Genomic DNA, 18,369 nt, shown 5'->3' with positions numbered 1-18,369 from the left:
CCCCAAATTTGATTATTAATAGAAGATCACCTTTTGAGTTTAATCATTAAGTGGGGATTTGGACGTGCCTTTCCACAGAATTACGGAATTAACAGAATTTGATTATAGGCCTGTACTTTGTGTTCACAATATTTTAATAATTGGCACGACGGTATTTTGTGTTCAATAATTGGCACCCAAGAGTATTTAGAATTTCACGGTTTCTAATATTTGGCACGCAATTGCATTTTTTTTCGTCATTCCACTGTCGGAATCAATGGTATTTAGAATTCAACCGTTCTTGTATCTATTTTGTATCTGACATATGAAACTTTAAATATTTTCTGCCTAACACAAATGAAAACAGCCGACGACAGCCAACATCTCCAATCCAAGGAGCAACTGAAGTGAGTATTTGAAATGAAGCATTCAAATTGGAATTCATGGTTTTTAATATTTCACTCCACTTTGCCGCCTCATCTCCAGGCAGGCTTTTGTACGCAGAGGAGAATAAAACGGTGCAACACCATCGCATTATTTTGATGCATCTGCGTGATTAAGTTTCCAGATTCTCCTAGCATTCAGAAAATTAAAATCCTTTTTTAAAAAAAATAAAAAAATAAACAGATCATCTTAAAAGGGGAAGTTGTTATTTTGGTAGTATATGTCGTTCTTGACTTACGACAGTTTGTTTCGTGACTTTTCGAAGTTACCACACTGAAATAAGGGATGTGACCCTTGTTACGACCGTTGCCGCATCTGTCAGCATTCCAAGTATCATGTAGAATTAAATCAGAGTCCAAGGCAAAACGATCCTTAAAGTTCCAATTTAATAAATCAGACATCTTTGCATTATGCTATGAAATCCCAATTCTGGAAATTATATCATATCATATTATATCATAATCCCACCCAGTTAAAAGTTCATGATCTTGAGCCGAGGTGGCGCAGTTGTTAGGGTGCAGTACTGCAGGCCACTTCAGCTGACTGTTATCTGCAGCTCAGCGGTTCTAATCTCACCGGCTCAAGGTTGACTCAGCCTTCCATCCTTCCAAGGTGGGTGAAATGAGGACCCAGACTGTGGGGGCGATATGCTGACTCTGTAAAATGCTTAGAGAGGGCTGAAAGCCCCATGAAGCGGTATATAAGTCTAACTGCTATTGCTATTGCTATTAACAGCAATAGCAATAAAACCGCAATGGTTTCTCTTAATCACTGCGGAAAGAAAGCTGGTAAAATGAGGCGAAGCTCACTTAACAATCTAAATGTTGGGCTCAGTTGTGGTCGTAAGTTGAGGACTACCTGTAAAAGCAAACTTTTTACCGCAGTGGAGAAGTCTAGTAAATAAACCCCGGGTAGGGATTGTGTGATCTGCTGCTTCTTCGAACTGCAGAGTATAAAGCGCTCGGGAATTCCGCTTTCAACATCAATGTCAGCCGAACGGTTTCCTGACCTTCAACGGGGCTGCTGGTCCCTGCAGAGTTATTCATCACGAAAATGCACCGCGGAGTTTCAGAACCATCAAAAAAAGGAAAACCGACCACCAAGAGCATCGATTCAAGGCCGACATCGTCCGTTTCCACCCCCCCTCCTCCCCCCCCCCATGCCGAAGATGGAAGAAGCTCTTTGCAAAAGGAAGATTTCGATCTAGCGCCTCAATCCAGCTTCGCGGGTCCGGGAGGAGAATTCATATTCACATTAACAGAGTTGGAAGGGACCTTGGAGGTCATTTAGTCCAGCCCCCCCACCCCTCCAAGCCGGAGAGCCTACGCCATTTCTGACGGATGGCAGTCCAGTCTCTTCTTGAAAGGCTCCAAGGATGAAGCTCCCGCAACTTCTGAATAACAGAATTGGGAGGGACCTCAATGAAGCTCCTGCAACTCCTGGAGGCAATTCCTTCTGTCCCGGGGGGAGGTGTTGATTTTTATTTGCTTTGATTGTGGGAAGCTGGCAGGGAAGGTTGGAACTAGCGATCGTCACGTGACTATGGCAGTGGTTCTCAAGGTGTGGTCCGTGGACCTCTGGAGGGTTTGGGGGAGGGGAGAAGCAATGTCATCACAGGGGGGTCCGCTAAGGCTTGAAGAAATGTTATGATTTAAATCTTGAGTTAAATCTTGGAACAGATTTAACTGTCAGGAACAGATCTTCGCCCTAATGCATTGAATTAATGTTCTCCTGCAAACTCCACTCCCCTTTCGCTCCTCTTTATTCCCTATGGGAGGGGCCATTCACCATCCACCTGTGCCTTTACTCCCAAGTCGACTCTTGTTCCTCAGCTGTTCCCTACTTGTGGCCGCTCTGCGCATGCTCACACTGGGAACAGGCTCCCCCTGTTCTTCTGCCCCACTGAACTTTGACTCCGAAGGCAGCTGATAACTGGCATACGGCTCTGGCCCCCTCTCTGCCTCCGACACAGAGCCCTCATCAGAGCCTTCCCCGAACTCCAGGACTGGCCCATCTTCCTCCCCAACCTCCTCACTGTCCAGATCTGCTGCCAGCTCCACTGGCCACTGGTGGGCCACAACACAGAGGTATCACGGCAGAAATGTGTCCTTACCACTTTGGACCGGTCCTATCCTCACAGCTGCCATTTTGATTTTCTGTTCTGCACAGGAAAAGAACAATCTTAATTGAAAAAAAATGTCAATTTCCCCCCCATTGAGCGCATGCACAGATCTTTTTTAGGTACAAATGCACATGAGCATTTGTCTGCTCTGTGCGTGAGCAAAAAAATTTGCGCACCGAACTGGTAGTAATGCCGGCAGGAATCCACCGCTGTACCATGGGCCAGTCCTTGGCTGTTTCCAGGGCACATCTAAGCACCCCGCGGGACAGATCTGAACCCCAAGTCATGAGTTTGAGACCCCTGCGGTTAAGCAGCAATAAGAGTGTGGGCAGCCCTCGGCTGCATCAGAGCATAAATAAACCTTCCTAACTTCTCAGGCTCTTAGAAGAGACTCTTGGAAGAAATGTCCTTCTGGGTTCAGCTCCAAGTGGGGAAAAAGATACTGGAAACATGGAGGCTGCTTGGAAAGATGGTTTAATGATGGACAGGATCACATAGCTTGAACTCCAGAACAGAAAAGGGGGATCAGATGCTTCCAGATGTTGGGTGAAGACGAAAAAGGGGCAGAGATGCTGAAAGTCCCTGGCTTTATGCCCTCTCTGGCCTTTGATCTTGATCTCGCATTCTGTTTGGTTGTCAGACTCCCATGGGGCCATGCAGGAGCAACTCTGTAGGTTGTGCTTTGAGTCCATGTTTGGTTGAGCGTTGCTTCTTCCCAGAAGGCCTGTGGTGAGATAGGTAAAGGGCTAATACTATCATGCCTTAATCCCATCACCCTGCATCTGAAGGGGGATGTCTTTGTTATGTAGAATAGACTGGCTGAGGCCTTTTAATGGCCCATTGACAAAGGTGGGGGCGCACGTGGTGGCGCAGTGGTTAGGGTGCAGTACTGCAGGCCACTTCAGCTGACTGTTATCTGCAGTTCAGCGGTTCTAATCTCACCGGCTCAAGGTTGACTCAGCCTTCCATCCTTCCGAGGTGGGTGAAATGAGGACCCGGATTGTTGTTGGGGGCAATATGCTGACTCTGTAAACCGCTTAGAGAGGGCTGAAAGCCCTATGAAGCGGTATATAAGTCTAACTGCTATTGCTATTGCTATTCAGAGTGAGTCTGCTTCCCACCTAAAAAAAACCCCACATTTCTCCATTTCTGATCCAGGGAAAATATAATATTCTGCCTTTTTTCAATATTTCCCAGGCTATTTCATTTTTTTTTTCTTAGGAGAGTGTGGGTGGGTGGGTGGGGTTTAACTCCCTACAAGACAGTGGGAGTTTTGGACTTTCAAACATGCAAGATTTGCTCAACGCAGGCTTTATCATCAAGTTGGAAACGAGTTCATCGGATCATAATTCTCATACGGCTCGGACCAGGCCAGCCGGGAATGATTGGCTCTGCAGCCTTTTTCTTTGATGGTGGTAGCGGGAGTGTGTGTGTGTGTGTGTGTGTGTGTGTGTGTGTGTGTGTGTGTCGGTTTGCTTTAGAGGCGCTGCTCTTCAGAACGAGACCCCCGCTGTGCAAATACTACTTTGGCACCCTCCAGCCTCTCGCAGTCTCCACCGCGCGCCTCGGTTTCCCGAAGCCCGTGCTCTTTGCTAACCCGCAGGGAAGTTTTCACATTTGTGCTGACTGCACCATTGCGGCTCCAGGTGTAACTCCAGCCCGTTTTATCGGCTTCTCGTCCCAGGGAGCAGCCAAGAGTTGACTTAACTGCTTTCCTCTGCAGAAAGAGGGCCAAACGCTTCACTGCACGCCCGTGGGAGGCTCAAAGCTTGCCTGTTCCCCCATTTCAGGGGGAAAAAAACAAACAAATTGATTAATTGTATATGACTCCGAGCAGATTATTTACCCAGTAGGAGACCAACAGGAGGGTCTCCATCCTTCTTCTGCGCCCCCCCTCCTTATATCCTCTCTTTGATCTGCTGGGCGTGATGAGCAACAAGTTTATACAATTTCGGAATATTAAATCTGTGCACTGGTGACAGGTTCTCCCAACCAGGCCGAGAGCAGATGGCATTTTTTTCTTAGCTAACCTTTGCAGGTGAGAGGGAGGAAGGAAGCACATGCAAATGAGCTAGGAGGTGGGGGTATGACACACACACCCCTTCGTTGTCGATGGGCTGAAACTTTAAAAAAGCTGCAGTATGACATAATTTGCCGGCTCAATAAAAGCTGAAAACTGCCTTCTTCAAGCTAGTCTACACATAGTCAGAATAGAGCTGGAAGGGACCTTGGAGGTCTTCTAATAGAGCTGGAAGGGACCTTGGAGGTCTTCTAGTCCAGCCCTCTGCTCATGCAGGAGACGCGCTATACCATTTCCGACAAGTGGCTGTGATTAAAAACCTCGAGTGATAAAGCACCCACAACATCGGGTGGCAAGCTGTTCCACTGGTTCATTGTCCTCGCTGTTAGGAAGTGTCTTCTCCATTCCAGGTTGCTTCCCTCCTTGATTAGTTTCCACCCATTGTTTCTTGTCCTGCCTTCAGGCGCTTTGGAAAATAACAGAGCTGGAAGGGACCTTGGAGGTCTTCTAGTCCATCCCGTTATAAAACTCATTATAAAAAATAATCATGGTGGGATATAAATAATTATAGGGATGCGGTGGCTCAGTGGCTAAAACGCTGAGCTGGTCAATCAGAAAGGTTGACAGTTTGGCGGTTCGAATCCCGAGCACCTCGTAACAGAGGGAGCTCCCGTTCCTTGTCCCGGCTTCTGCCAACCTAGCAATTCGAAAGCAGGTAAAAAATGCAAATAGAAAAATAGGAGCCACCTTTGGTGGGAAGGTAGCAGCGTTCCATGCGCCTTTGGTGTTGAGTCATGCCGGCCCCATGACCACAGAGACGTCTTCGGACAGCGCTGGCTCTTGGGCTTTGAAACGGAGATGAGCACCGCCCCCTAGAGTCGGGAATGACTAGCACATATGTGTGAGGGGAACTTTTACCTTTTAATAAATAATTAGACTGATCCACATTAGTGAGGCTCTTGAGTGTGGAGGAAAAAACCCCTTTTTTCCCCTCTTCTGTTTATAACTGACACTGAGAGAGAGAGAGAGAGAGAGAGAGAGAGAGAGAGAGAGAGAGAGAGCTCGGTGATCAGAGAACGTATTGGGGGGAGTTTGCTGCCAGACGTTATGCAAATGTAGATGCTTCTGAGGTAGGCATCAACAGATGGGGTGCTGAAACACTCATAATTTTAGCCAGTGGAACTGGCGTTTCCAACTGTCCGCCTTAACAGGTTGTAATTAGACGCATTGCTATTAATAATCCTAAATAACTAAACTAGGGGGTCAGTGCTTTCAGCCCTAGTTCCTACGAGCAGGAAGACATTGGCAATTCTCTCTTCTTCCTGTGGACTTCAGCTTGAAGACTTGTGGACTTCAACTCCCAGAATTCCCCAGACAGCCATGTTTGAGTTCCCCAGCCAATTTGAAGACTTGAAAACTTCAACTCCCAGAATTCCCCAGCCAGCCATGTTTGAATGCCCCAGCCAATTTGAAAACTTGCGGACTTCAACTCCCAGAATTCCCCAGCCAGCCATGTTTGAATTACCTAGCCAATTTGAAGACTTGAAGACTGCATGGCTGGCTGGGGAATTCTGGGAGTTGAAGCCCACAAGTCCTCAACGTTGCCAAGGTTGGACACCCATATTTTAAAGAAACATAGTTCACAACTACAGCATGATGCATTAATTATCAGAACAACTTGCCTCCAGAGGTTGTGAATGCCCCAACACTGGAAGTTTTTAAGAAGAGATTGGATATCCATTTGTCTGAAGTGGTGTAGGGTTTCATGCCTAAGCAGGGGGTTGGACTAGAAGACCTCCAAGGTCCCTTCCAACTCTATTCTATTCAACTCTACTCTACTCTACTCTACTCTACTCTACTCTACTCTATTCTATTCTATTCTATTCTATTCCATAACTTATTAAGGCAAATGATTGATAAGGGTCAATCGTTGTTTCCTTGGCTATATTTTAAGCAATAGAGAAGACACTCAATGTTGGCTTTTGGTCAACAGTTCGAATCTCACCAGGCTCAAGGTTGACTTAGACTTCCGTCCTTCCGAGATGGGTAAAATGAGGACCCAGATAGTTGGGGGTCCTCATTTTAACCGCTTAGAGAGGGCTGCAAAACCCTGTAAAGCGGTATATAATTTTAAGGGCTATTGCTAATGCTAAAGGAAATAATAGCAGAATCCAGAAAGCCTAACGTGAGCCTGTCTCTTCCAGTTATCCCCAAAAGAAGCAAGATTCAGAAATATTGAGTTTCTTCCTCAACTACTCATTCATTCCAGATATTGAATTCCTTCTTCAAGACCATCTTTGTATAACTCTATGATTGCCCCACAGATCTAAAGCTGATATAGTGGGTTATTAGAAAAGAACTGAGATTTCAGTTCTCTGGATACCAAGGCAATGTTCTGACCTAGGTTGCATCAAATCACGAAGCAGACTCCTTGTCCCGATAAAAAACACTTTTTATTAAGCACATGGGAATTCCTCTCATTCACATCCAACAAAATCCCGGCAAGCGGTCTTTCAAAAGTGTATTTACAACCACAGACCTTATCAGGCTTGGAGAGCTGCCAGGCCGATATCTTCCAAACTCCATGCTGTAGCAGCAATTACTTGGCAAGAAGTCAGGAGCAGATCTTCACTCTAATGAATTGAATTGCAAACTCCATTCCCCTTTCGCTCCTCTTTATTCCCTATGGGAGGGGCCATTCACCGCCCCCCTGTGGCTTTACTCCCGAGTAGGCCGAGGTGGCGCAGTGGTTAAATGCAGCACTGCAGGCCACTTCAGCTGACTGCTAGTTCTGCAGTTCGGCTGTTCAAATCTCACCGGCTCAGGGTTGACTCAGCCTTCCATCCTTCCGAGGTGGGTAAAATGAGGACCCGGATTGTTGTTGGGGGCGATATGCTGACTCTGTAAACCGCTTAGAGAGGGCTGAAAGCCCTGTGAAGCGGTATATAAGTCTGCTATTGCTGCTGCTAGGCGCTTGTTCCTTAGCTATTCCCTTCTCCTGGCAGCTCTGCGCATGCGCACACTGGGAACAGGCTCCAGCTGTTCTTCTGCCCAATGATCTCTGACTCCGAAGGCAGCTGATAACTGTCAGATGGCCCTGGCCCCCTCTCTGCCTCCGACGCAGAGCCCTCATCCGAGCCTTCCCCAGACTCCAGGATTGTCCCATGTTCCTCCCCAACCTCCTCACTGCCTGATTGTGCCACCAGCTTCACTGGCGGGCCACAACAGCCAAGAGCCTTCCAGAAGCCCCCAATCCATTGTCCTCCAGTAGACCAATTTTGGAAAGCACCGACTAAACGCTCTCGAGAGGCCAATTTGTGTATCCACGGTGCTTCTCTCCATCATTAGAGCCGAGGTGGCGCAGTGGTTAGAGTGCAGTACTGCAGGCCACTTCAGCTGACTGCAGTTCGGCTGTTCAAATCTCACCGGCTCAGGGTTGACTCAACCTTCCATCCTTCCGAGGTGGGTAAAATGAGGACCCGGATTGTTGTTGGGGGCGATTTGCTGACTCTGTAAACCGCTTAGAGAGGGCTGAAAGCCCTATGAAGCGGTATATAAGTCTAACTGCTATGGCTATTGCTATTGCTATCATCTGTTGCTTGAGCAAGTGAAGTTGGGAAGAGATATTACCGTACATGCCCCAAGCGTTTGACTTATGCAGCGAATTCCACGGTCAGCTCTCGGATCAGCTATTTTCTGGCAGAAAAGACAGCGATTGTGAGTCAGGCTGTTTTATATTCCACCGAGCGTTTTCAGCCTGAGCCTCAGAGTAACGATAATTTCAAATGAGAAATGTATTTCTTTTTTTTTCCTCTTCTTCTTCTCTTCTTTTTTTTCCCCCCACTCCCACCTCAAAGCGATTCTTCCCTCCCTCCCTCTCTCCCTCCTTCCCTTCCCTTCAAGGGATTTTAATTAAGTCAACACCTGATTAGGACTTTGGCAGCCAAATTATATTTTGGAAGGGTTTTTTTATCACTGAAAAAGGATTGGGTATGGGAGGGCTGCCTCGTTTTCAAGGCTGCTGCCTGCTAAAACGTGAGTGAGAGATGCGCCTTTAAATCTCTATGCCTGCAAAGAGGGAGAGGTGCTATTTTGTTTTCAAATATCTTCTCCGGGCCTGGATTTGTTTTTGTTGTGCTCCTTCCTCTGTGAATTTTAGTTGATTTCCTTGGCATATAGGAACTGTATCTCTTGCCTAAACTGTTGTTGTCTGAGGCTGCAGGTGGCTCTAATACACTCTTTCCTTCCAAATTTGCAGCCCGGTTTCCCCCCAAAGCTATGCACACCTGTGCAGAGGTAAGCACCATTTGCAAAAACTACAAGAAAAATCAGCACTGTCCAAGCTTACAAATAATGCCCAGCTTGGCTTGGTTTCCGCTCGTTGTGCGGATTATTTAATTAACCGTGGCTTAATCACCCAGGGCTTTGCACAATATATAAAACCCAAAGTCTCCAAAAAAAAATGTGCCTCAATACTCAGGAACACTTTTTGGTGCTGCAGAAGGACAGGCGGATACAAGTGCAAATTGCACACTCCATCTGAACTTCTTCCTCACCCTGTGGCTTGCTTAGAAAATGGTTATTTCAGACAAGTCCCAAGTCAGTGAATTTCACATAATTCTACCACCGGTTGGCGGGTGCGCCAAAACTGTGACCGTGTGCGCCTTTCGCATATGTTTTGTGGGAAGTTATCATCCAGCCCTCTCCCAGAAAAATGAAATATCCTAGGAAATATTGAAAAGGCGGAAGATTTCTCTGGATGTGAAAAGAAACATGTTTTAAAAGACAGAATAGTTGCCTGTAGCTTCCTGCCCATCCCCAGCTAATGGGCCATTAAGATGGCCAGGGCAGCCCACTTTACATAATAAAGACTTCACCAGCAGCTACAAAAAGGCATGATAATATACTCAACAGACCACAAGGCATCTGAGAACTCATCACAGCCTAGAGAGTAGCCCCCTGCATGGCACCATGGGAGTCTGACAACCAATCAGAATACATTTCTTACACAGGAACAGGAAACAGAGAGGTGGGACTAAACAGGGTATAAAAAGCCTAGCAAGCCCCTCCCTCAGCCCTTCTCTTTTTCTCCACCAACATTGAAGCATGTGATCACCTTTTCTGTTCAGGGCTCAAGCCATGTGGTCCTGTCCACCAATAAACCATCTTTCCAAGCAGCCTCCATGTCTCCAGTGTCTTTTTCCCCACTTGGAGCTGAACCCAGAAGGACATTTCTTTCAACAGTTTAATGTTTAATAAATTTATATGCCGCCCAATCCCGAAGGACTCCGGGCGGCTTACATAAAAACAATTTAAAAATACTAAAAAATTTAAAAGTAGAAAGACAAGGAAGTTAAAAAGACACAACATGCACTCAACCTTAGTGGGGCTGGACCTCATTCAAGAGGTCAACAGCCCCAGGCCTGCCGGAATAGCCAGGTCTTAAATAGACTTACAGAAGGCCGAGAGAGTGGGGAGGGTCCGGATCTCTGGGGGTAGATCGTTCCATAGGGCCGGAGCAGCTACAGAGAAGGCCCTCCCCCAAGGGGCCGCCAGACGACATTGTCTAGTCAACGGCACCCGGAGAAGGCACATCCTGTGAGATCTTATCGGACGCTGGGAGGTATGTGGCAGAAGATGCACGTTGCTCACGCACGCAGCTTGCACGCATGTGTGCGGCTTAGAAAACATGGCTAAATAGGATGATATGAAGCTGGAGTAGCCCACCTGCATGTTGCCACTCCCAGTTTGCCCGAACCAGTCCGAACTGGCTGAATAGCACTACTGTCCTAACCACCTGGACTCACACAACATCCTACACACAAGCTTGCAAATCAAAATGGCTGGGTTTCGTGCAACGTGTGAATGCAGACCTATCAAAGCGCCTTGTATCTCAGTACAAGGAGTTAACTCCATTCCAGCTCCCCGCTACGAATCTCCATAAAGATGAGATTTCTGCTCCAAGTTATTTCTAGGCTACATCTATCTTATATTTGTGTGCTCAGAGTTATTTTAATGTACCCATTCCCCGTGAAAAAGAGTTTGAGAAATGGCCCCGGATAAACGCTGAATTATCAGCGCTAACTCTTGTTTCCTTATCTTCGTTGCTCTCCCATCTTCCCGATGCCTCTAACGGTAGAAACCATTTGCTCTGGTGCTCCCGATGACTTTCTCTGATTTGCTCTCCCACAAATGGATATTCCGGATTCCAGGCACACACACACACACACACACCCTTCCCATGCAGATTAGAAGGGAGCTTCAAAAGTCACAAGATCTGAAGATTGATGTCCGTCACCCAACTTGATGATAACTTGCCGTTCAACCTGTAACTCAAGGAAGCTGGCGAAGGGCTTAGGCCCAGGGTACCTGCGAGACCACCTACTGCCACCGGTAGCCTCCCACCGTCCAGTGCGATCCCACAGAGTTGGCCTCCTCAGGGTGCCGTCGGCCAGACAGTGTCGGCTAGCGACCCCCAGGGGGAGAGCCTTCTCTGTGGGAGCGCCTTCCCTCTGGAATGAGCTGCCCCCCGAGAGCTTCGTATAATCCCCGACCTCCGGTCCTTCCGACGCGCCCTAAAAAGTTGGCTTTTCCAGCAAGCCAGCCTGGCCTGAACAAAACAAAACAAATGATTGATCACTGTTAATTTTAATTCGATTTTTTTTTAAAAAAAATGTCATTGTCAATTTTAATTGGGTTTGGGATACTCTATTTAGTTGTTTTTTTTAAAAACTTTTGTATTATGTGTTTCTTTTAATGTTGTACGCCGCCCTGAGTCCTTGGGAGAAGGGCGGCATATAAATCTAATAAACCTAAACCTAAACCAGTGTTTCTCAACCTTGGCAACTTGAAGATGTCTGGACTTCAACTCCCAGAATTCCCCAGCCAGCGAATGCTGGCTGGGGAATTCTGGGAGTTAAAGTCCGGACATCTTCAAGTTGACAAGGTTGAGAAACACTGTCCTAACCACTGCTGGGGAATTCTGGGAGTTAAAGTCCGGACATCTTCAAGTTGCCAAGGTTGAGAAACACTGACCGAAACCTAACCGCAGAGAGATTTCAGCACCTTGGATAGCGACAAAGCCTATTTGTCGAGAGAGCCTCTCGGCTATTGAATGGCGGAATTAATATCTCTCTAACACTGTTTCACTTGATTAAAAAATAATAATGGATGTGTTAAATATTATCAGAAACAAGCCACTTCTTTGTGGTTAAAATTGCTCCAATTTATGCCACGTTTCATGTCTCTTTAGTCAAGGCTCTATCTAGAACAGGGCTCACCAACCTTTCGGACCACTAAATTCATAATTTTAAATCCCACGGACCACCAATATGATCTGCCTAATAACCAGTGGGTGGGCGTGGCTAGGAGGTCATGACTGGGTGGGTGTGGCTAGGTGGTCATGTGACTGGGTGGGCGTGGCCAACTTGATGTCACTCACGTCAAGGGATGCCTCCCCGGCCTCTACTTGCCCCTCCCCTCCCAGCCACTCCTCGCCTCCCCACCTGGGTTCCTTAGGGCCCCAATAGGAAGCAGTTGCTGGAGCTAAGCAGCCCCCAGGAGGAAGAGTTGGCAAAAGAGCTCGGTTCAAATTGGATCTGGCCGAGAAGGAGGCTCAGCAGAAGCACCTCAATGAGGACTAGGCGCATAGGATTTCCAAGCAGAGGGAAGACCTGCGGGAGTGCAAGGCCAGGTGCCGGTGCCTGGAGGCTCAGTGGGCTGAGACGGTCAGCCAGTTCCAGGCCATGATGCAGTCCCACTGGAACGAGGCCCTTCGGCTCTTCACCACCAGCGGCTCTTCCCTCCAGCCTTCGCCCAAAGCCCCCCACCAGGAGGCTGAAGCAGACCCCAAGTGGGAATTTCTGTCCCTCTCCTGACCCCTACAATGTTGTAATATAGTTCCTTGTGTAGGTGTGTGTCCCCCATGGCCCAGTTCATACCAGGGCATGCAGAGTCACGCTGAACCACACAGGAGAAAACAAACTCCTAAAACGCCATAACATCCTGATAGTGCATAACATAACATTCTGAGATGTGCCCTACCATTGACGCCCAGGATTTGACCATATATAGACTGAGCTTCCCTGAGTAGTAGATTAGAAATTGTACTTTTACAGGCTGTTTTTACTCACGTGCTATTGCTCCTCCTGCCTTTGTCCTATCTCAATAAAAGGGGCTCTCAGGCCCCCAATCTGGGTCGCTCCACCCCGAGAAAGGTTGTCTCCTGTCTTTTCTCAACATTGGCCTCATGGGCGAACCACGGGAACGTTACATTTGGTGACCCCGACGTGATTTCCTGTGTCGCCAGCCTTTCACTCTTCCTCGACTGGGCAAACTACACTACAAAAAGACACTGAAGGGGGAGACTCTCTGCAACAACACAAACATTCATTGCACACATCCATCCCAGGGGTCGTAGTTTGAGGACCTCTGATTTAGTGCAAAATAAAAAAAATGCAAATAGTTTTTCTGCGGACCACCAGTGGCCCACAGACCACCAGTTGGTGACTGTTGATCTAGAACATCAATATTTACATAGGAAGCATAGAAAGCCTAATCAATGACCTACTCCAGCAACATTGGGAAGGCAATTCACGGAGAGGAGGAGCCGACATCGCGATGTTACATTGTGCGGACTCAACAGTCTGAGTCCGAAGATGACACTTTTGCCCCTGGACGGTCCGGCAAGACCTAAAGCGTCCCGAAGAGACGGTGACTGGGAAGACATAAACTTGGTTATGTCGCAGGGACATCGCAAAGTCCCTGATCGACCCAAGGGAAGCGCTTCCAACTGGCGGCAAACAGGCAGCCCCCAGGCTGATGTAGTCGGAGACGGCTCTGGAAAGAAAGAAAGAAGTGAAAGTGTTCCATCTGGTGAGGTTTCTTTACCTTTAGAAGATTGCCCTAAGAAACTTTTTTTAAAAGTTAAATTAGTCCTTTAAGAGAAGGCAAGTCGCTCCCTTCTGGCACTGATGTAGTTACCTAGTTGGGTCATGAAATGTCTGCAAGAAAACAATCAAGTTCAGAGAGCACCAGGAATTCTGTAGTCATCTTCCTCCTCCTCCTCCTCCTCCTCCTCCTCCTCCTCCTCCTCCTCCTCCTCCTCCTCCTCCTTGATGACAAGAAGTCATAAAGTGGGGCAAAACTCACTTAACAACTGTCTTGCTTAGCAACAGAAATTTTGGGCTCACTTGTGGTCCTAAGGACTACCTCGATTTATGTAGTATATTGATTGTCTCAGGTCTAATATCCCATATTTAGACACACCAAGAAACGTCTTAGACCAGGGGTGTCAAACTCAATTTCATTGAGGGCCGCATCGGCGGGGGGACTGGTAGGCGTGGCTGACAGGATGGGTGTGGCCAACTGGGTGGGCATGACTAGTTTCACGCCACTCCCCAAACTGCTGGCATGTTTCCCCTTCACGAATCCGGCCCACGGGCCTTGAGTCTGACACCCTTGAATTAAAATCTTCAGATTATGTCTGATATGGTGGTGGCCCACATCACCATCCGACGGAGCATATATCCAGGAAGAAAAAAACAACCCACAAAGAATATTGTCTCTTTGTTAGTTCTGCTCGTAGCACAAATTCAAGAAACGGTGAGCAGCGGCAGAATAATAATTAGCTAAACTGATGACATAAAACATGCTGATAAAGCAAAACTCCAGATAAGAGCCACCAAAACATGGCTTTCTGTTACATTCCTTTAAAATAATGAGTTTGCATAGCAAATACCAGCTCCCAGCCGAAGAGAGATGGGATTCACATCTAACCTTAGCTCAAGTTATGCTGACGAATCTTCCATCAAGTGAGTTCAAAGCCATGAACCATAGCCTATTTATTGTACTTTTTAGCCTTTTATTATAAGTTGGTTATAGGGGAAGGGGTCTTTCCTTAGTTTATCCCCACACACAACAACCCCATGAGGCCTCTGGCAGAATAACTAAGCTACCATACCCAAAGTTGGATTTAGAATAGAATAACAGAGTTGGAAGAGACCTTAGAGGTCTTCTAGTCCAACCCCCTGCCCAGGAAGGAAACCCTATACCGTTTCAGACAAATGGTTATCCAACATCTTCTCTAAAACTTCCAGTGTTGGAGCATTCCCAACTTCTGGAGGCAAGTTGTTCCACTGGTTAATTGTTCTAACTGTCAGGAAATTTGTCCTCAGTTCTAAGTTGCTTCTCTCCTTGATTAGTTTCCACCCATTGCTTCTTCTTCTACCCTCAGGTGCCTTGGAGAATCCCTCCCTTGCTCCTTCCTTCCTTCCTTCCTTCCTTCCTTCCTTCCTTCCTTCCTTCCTTCCTTCCTTCCTTCCTTCCTTAGAATAAAATAGAATAGAATAACAGAGTTGGAAAGGACCTTGGAGGTCTTCTAGTCCAACCCCCTGCCTAGGAAGGAAACCCTATACCGTTCCAGACAAATGGCTATCCAACATCTTCTTAAAGACTTCCAGTGTTGGGGCATTCACAACTTCTGGAGGCAACTTCTGTTCCACTGGTTACTTGTTCTAACGGTCAGGAAATTTCTCCTCAGTTCTAAGTTGCTTCTCTCCTTAATTAGTTTCCACCCATTGCTTCTTGTTCTGCCCTCAGGTGCCTTGGAGAATAGTTTGACTCCCTCTTCTTTGTGGCAACCCCTGAGATATTGGAAGATGCTATCATGTCTCCCCTGGTCCTTCTTTTCATTAAACCAGACATACCCAGTTCCTGCAACCGTTCTTCGTATGTTTTATCCTCCAGTCCCCTAATCCTCTTTGTTGCTCTTCTCTGCACTCTTTCGAATGGAGTTGGAAGGGACCTTGGAGGTCTTCTAGTCCAACCCTCCTGCTCAGGCAAGAAACCCTACATCATTTCAGACAAATGGCTGTCCAATCTCTTTTTTGAAAACCTCCAGTGAATGGAACATCCACAGCTTCTGGAGGCAAGGAGTTCCACTGGTTAATTGTTCTCACTGCCAGGAAATTTGAGACACCCTGGGACACTGCCACCGTCGTAAAAATATGAATCCATTTCCAAATGTCTGAATGTTGATGACGTGACCATGGAGATGCTGCTATGGTCGTAAGTGTGAACAATGGTCATAAGTCACTTTTTCAATGCTATTGTAACTTTGAAATGGTCCTTAAACAAGCTCGTTGTAGGTTGAAGACAGAAAAGAACTGAATTCATAGATCTAACTTAGAGATTATATGCTTGGTTTGGCTGAATATGTTATCAGGATAAACCCTTAAGGTGCACTTAATCAAGCGTGATTAAATAAATCACAGAGCAAGATGAAATGTGCATGAAGAGCGTGAATAGGTGGGAACTTAAAACAGTTGCACAATTGACTTGCAGGGCCTCCTGATTCCACCCCACTCCCCACCCCCTTTATTAGGAGAACAAGATCCTAGGAAGTTACTTCATTTAACAATTTAAATGAGTTTATGTTGATGCTCCTCTGCTCCTGGTGATTTATTGTCTCGATTTAAGCTAAGATGTTATTGAAGTTTTACGATCGGTTTAAAAATGCCATTAGCGTTTACGGCGTCCCGCTTGAGAGAAAAGCAGGGTTTTAAATGGAAAGCGGTGATCCATGGTTGGGAGATGCTAGCAGGATAGGGACCAAAAGGGATCCCGTGTGGGTTTCCTACCTGGGATTGACGAGGCAACTAAAAGCACCTCGCTTCCATTTTCCTGGAGAATGAAATTATACGTGAATTGGGATAGAAGGGGGTTAGAATAGAATAGAATAAGGAATGGAATAGAATAGAATGAAATAAGGAATGGAATGAAATAGAATAGAATAAAATGGAATGGAATAGAATGAAATGGAATAGAATAGAATAAGGAATGGAATGGAATGAAATAAGGAATGGAATGGAATGGAATGGAATGGAATAGAATAGAATAGAATAGAATAGAATAGAATAGAATAGAATAGAATAGAATAGAATAGAATAACAGAGTTGGAAGGGACCTTGGAGGTCTTCTAGTCCAACCCCCTGCCTAGGCAGGAAACCCTACACCACTTCAGACAAATGCTTGTCCAACATCTTCTTAAAAACCTCCAGTGTTGGAGCATTCACAACTTCTGGAGGCAAGTCGTTCCACAGATAGATAGATAGATAGATAGATAGATAGATAGATAGATAGATAGATAGATAGATAGATAGATAGATAGATAGATAGATAGACAGACAGACAGACAGACAGACAGACAGACAGAGACAGATAGACAGACAGATAATACATAGAATAGAATAGAGTTGGAAGGGACCCTGGAGGTCTTCTAGTCCAACTCCTTGCCTAGGCAGGAAACCCTACACCACTTCAGACAAATGCTTGTCCAACATCTTCTTTAAAACTTCCAGTGTTGGCTGTGGCCAGCCAGGGGTGGCATTTGAGGGTTCATCGAACTGGGCAGACTCCTAGCTAGAGGATCTCCCGAACCCGTGAGAACCCCCAGCAGCCGACCCCTGACTCGAACTCACAATCTCCTGGTGATTGGCCCATCTAGCCATCTTTCTTACCTAAAGCAGGACTAGAATTCCGGGCCTCCTGATTTCTCACCTGTCGCCTTCACCACTAGTCGTGGTTTTTAGGCCTTAGCACGTGTGACCAGGTTAGTTATCCTGGTTAACTTACGATTCAGGAGGCTGACAAGCAGTGTGTGGTTTACGATTCCCAAATACCCTGTTTGGTTTTACATGGAGCTGAGAAACAGATGTGGCGGGCTGGGAAAATCTATTTTTGTTCTCGGGGCTGTTTATATCAAGTCAGTCGTTAGCTTCAGTGTGAGAACTGAATGGTAATGAAAAAGGAACATGGGAAAGAAAAAGGAAAATTGTCTTTTTCTCCTCAGGAGAACAGTAAAATTTGCAAAAAAAATAAAATAAAATACCAGGGAGAGAAGTTTGTCTGGTTCACCGACAAAAAGGCGACCGACAAAAGCGCGCCCACCGAAACCGCGGTAACAAAACCGCGAGTTCTAATCCGTGCCAACGAATGAGCGCTGAAGCGCACCGACAACAGCGCGCCGATAACAGCACGTCGACAACAGCGCGCCAACAACAGCGCGCCGACAGAAGCGCGCTCTAACCCTAACCCTAACCCTAACCCTAAACCTAAACCTGACCCTGGCTGTAACCCTTACCTTAAGTTAAATCGAGCTTCTGTCAGCGCGCTGTTGTCGGCGCGTTGATGACTTCACGGTTTTAGCGCCGCGGTTTTGTCGGCGCGCTTTTGTCGTGCGCGCATTTGTCGGGTCACGGTTTGTCTGACCAGAGAAAATGCTTCTCTCTCCTTCTTGCAAATAGTGGAAAAATGGGGGAAGAAAAGTGCTGCTCCAACACAGGGGTCGTCCTCAACTTACAACCGGCCGTTCCGTGACCATTGAAAGTTATAACAGCAGCACTGGAAAAAAAGTGACATGATTGATTTTCAGGCTTATCTCCATTGCAACATTTTCCACGGTCACGTGATCAAAATCCAGACATTTGGCAACTGGTTCATATGTATGACGGTTGTGTCCCGGGGTGATGTGGTCACCTTTTGTGAACCTCCGACTAGCAAAGTCGATGGGGGAAGCCACATTCACTTAACGACCCTGTTACTAACTTAACAACTGCAGTGATTTGCTTAACAACTGTGGCAAGTGTTAGGAATTCTGTTTCTATATAGCACCACAGACCAAACAAAGAGTACAGTCACCATGTGCTTTACTGCTTAGCTGCTCAACTGTAATAGGAAACAGGGAAGTCTACTTAGTGCAAAAGATCAGAGTGTGTGTATACCATAGATCCAAATTTGTAACACT

The sequence above is a fragment of the Thamnophis sirtalis genome, unplaced genomic scaffold (assembly GCF_051295495.1).
Source record: "Thamnophis sirtalis isolate CommonGarterSnake01/CBP01778 unplaced genomic scaffold, rThaSir2_p1.2 scaffold_9, whole genome shotgun sequence".
In the NCBI taxonomy this organism is placed as follows: Eukaryota; Metazoa; Chordata; class Lepidosauria; order Squamata; family Natricidae; genus Thamnophis; species Thamnophis sirtalis.
Note: the sequence above shows the minus strand (reverse complement) of the source record.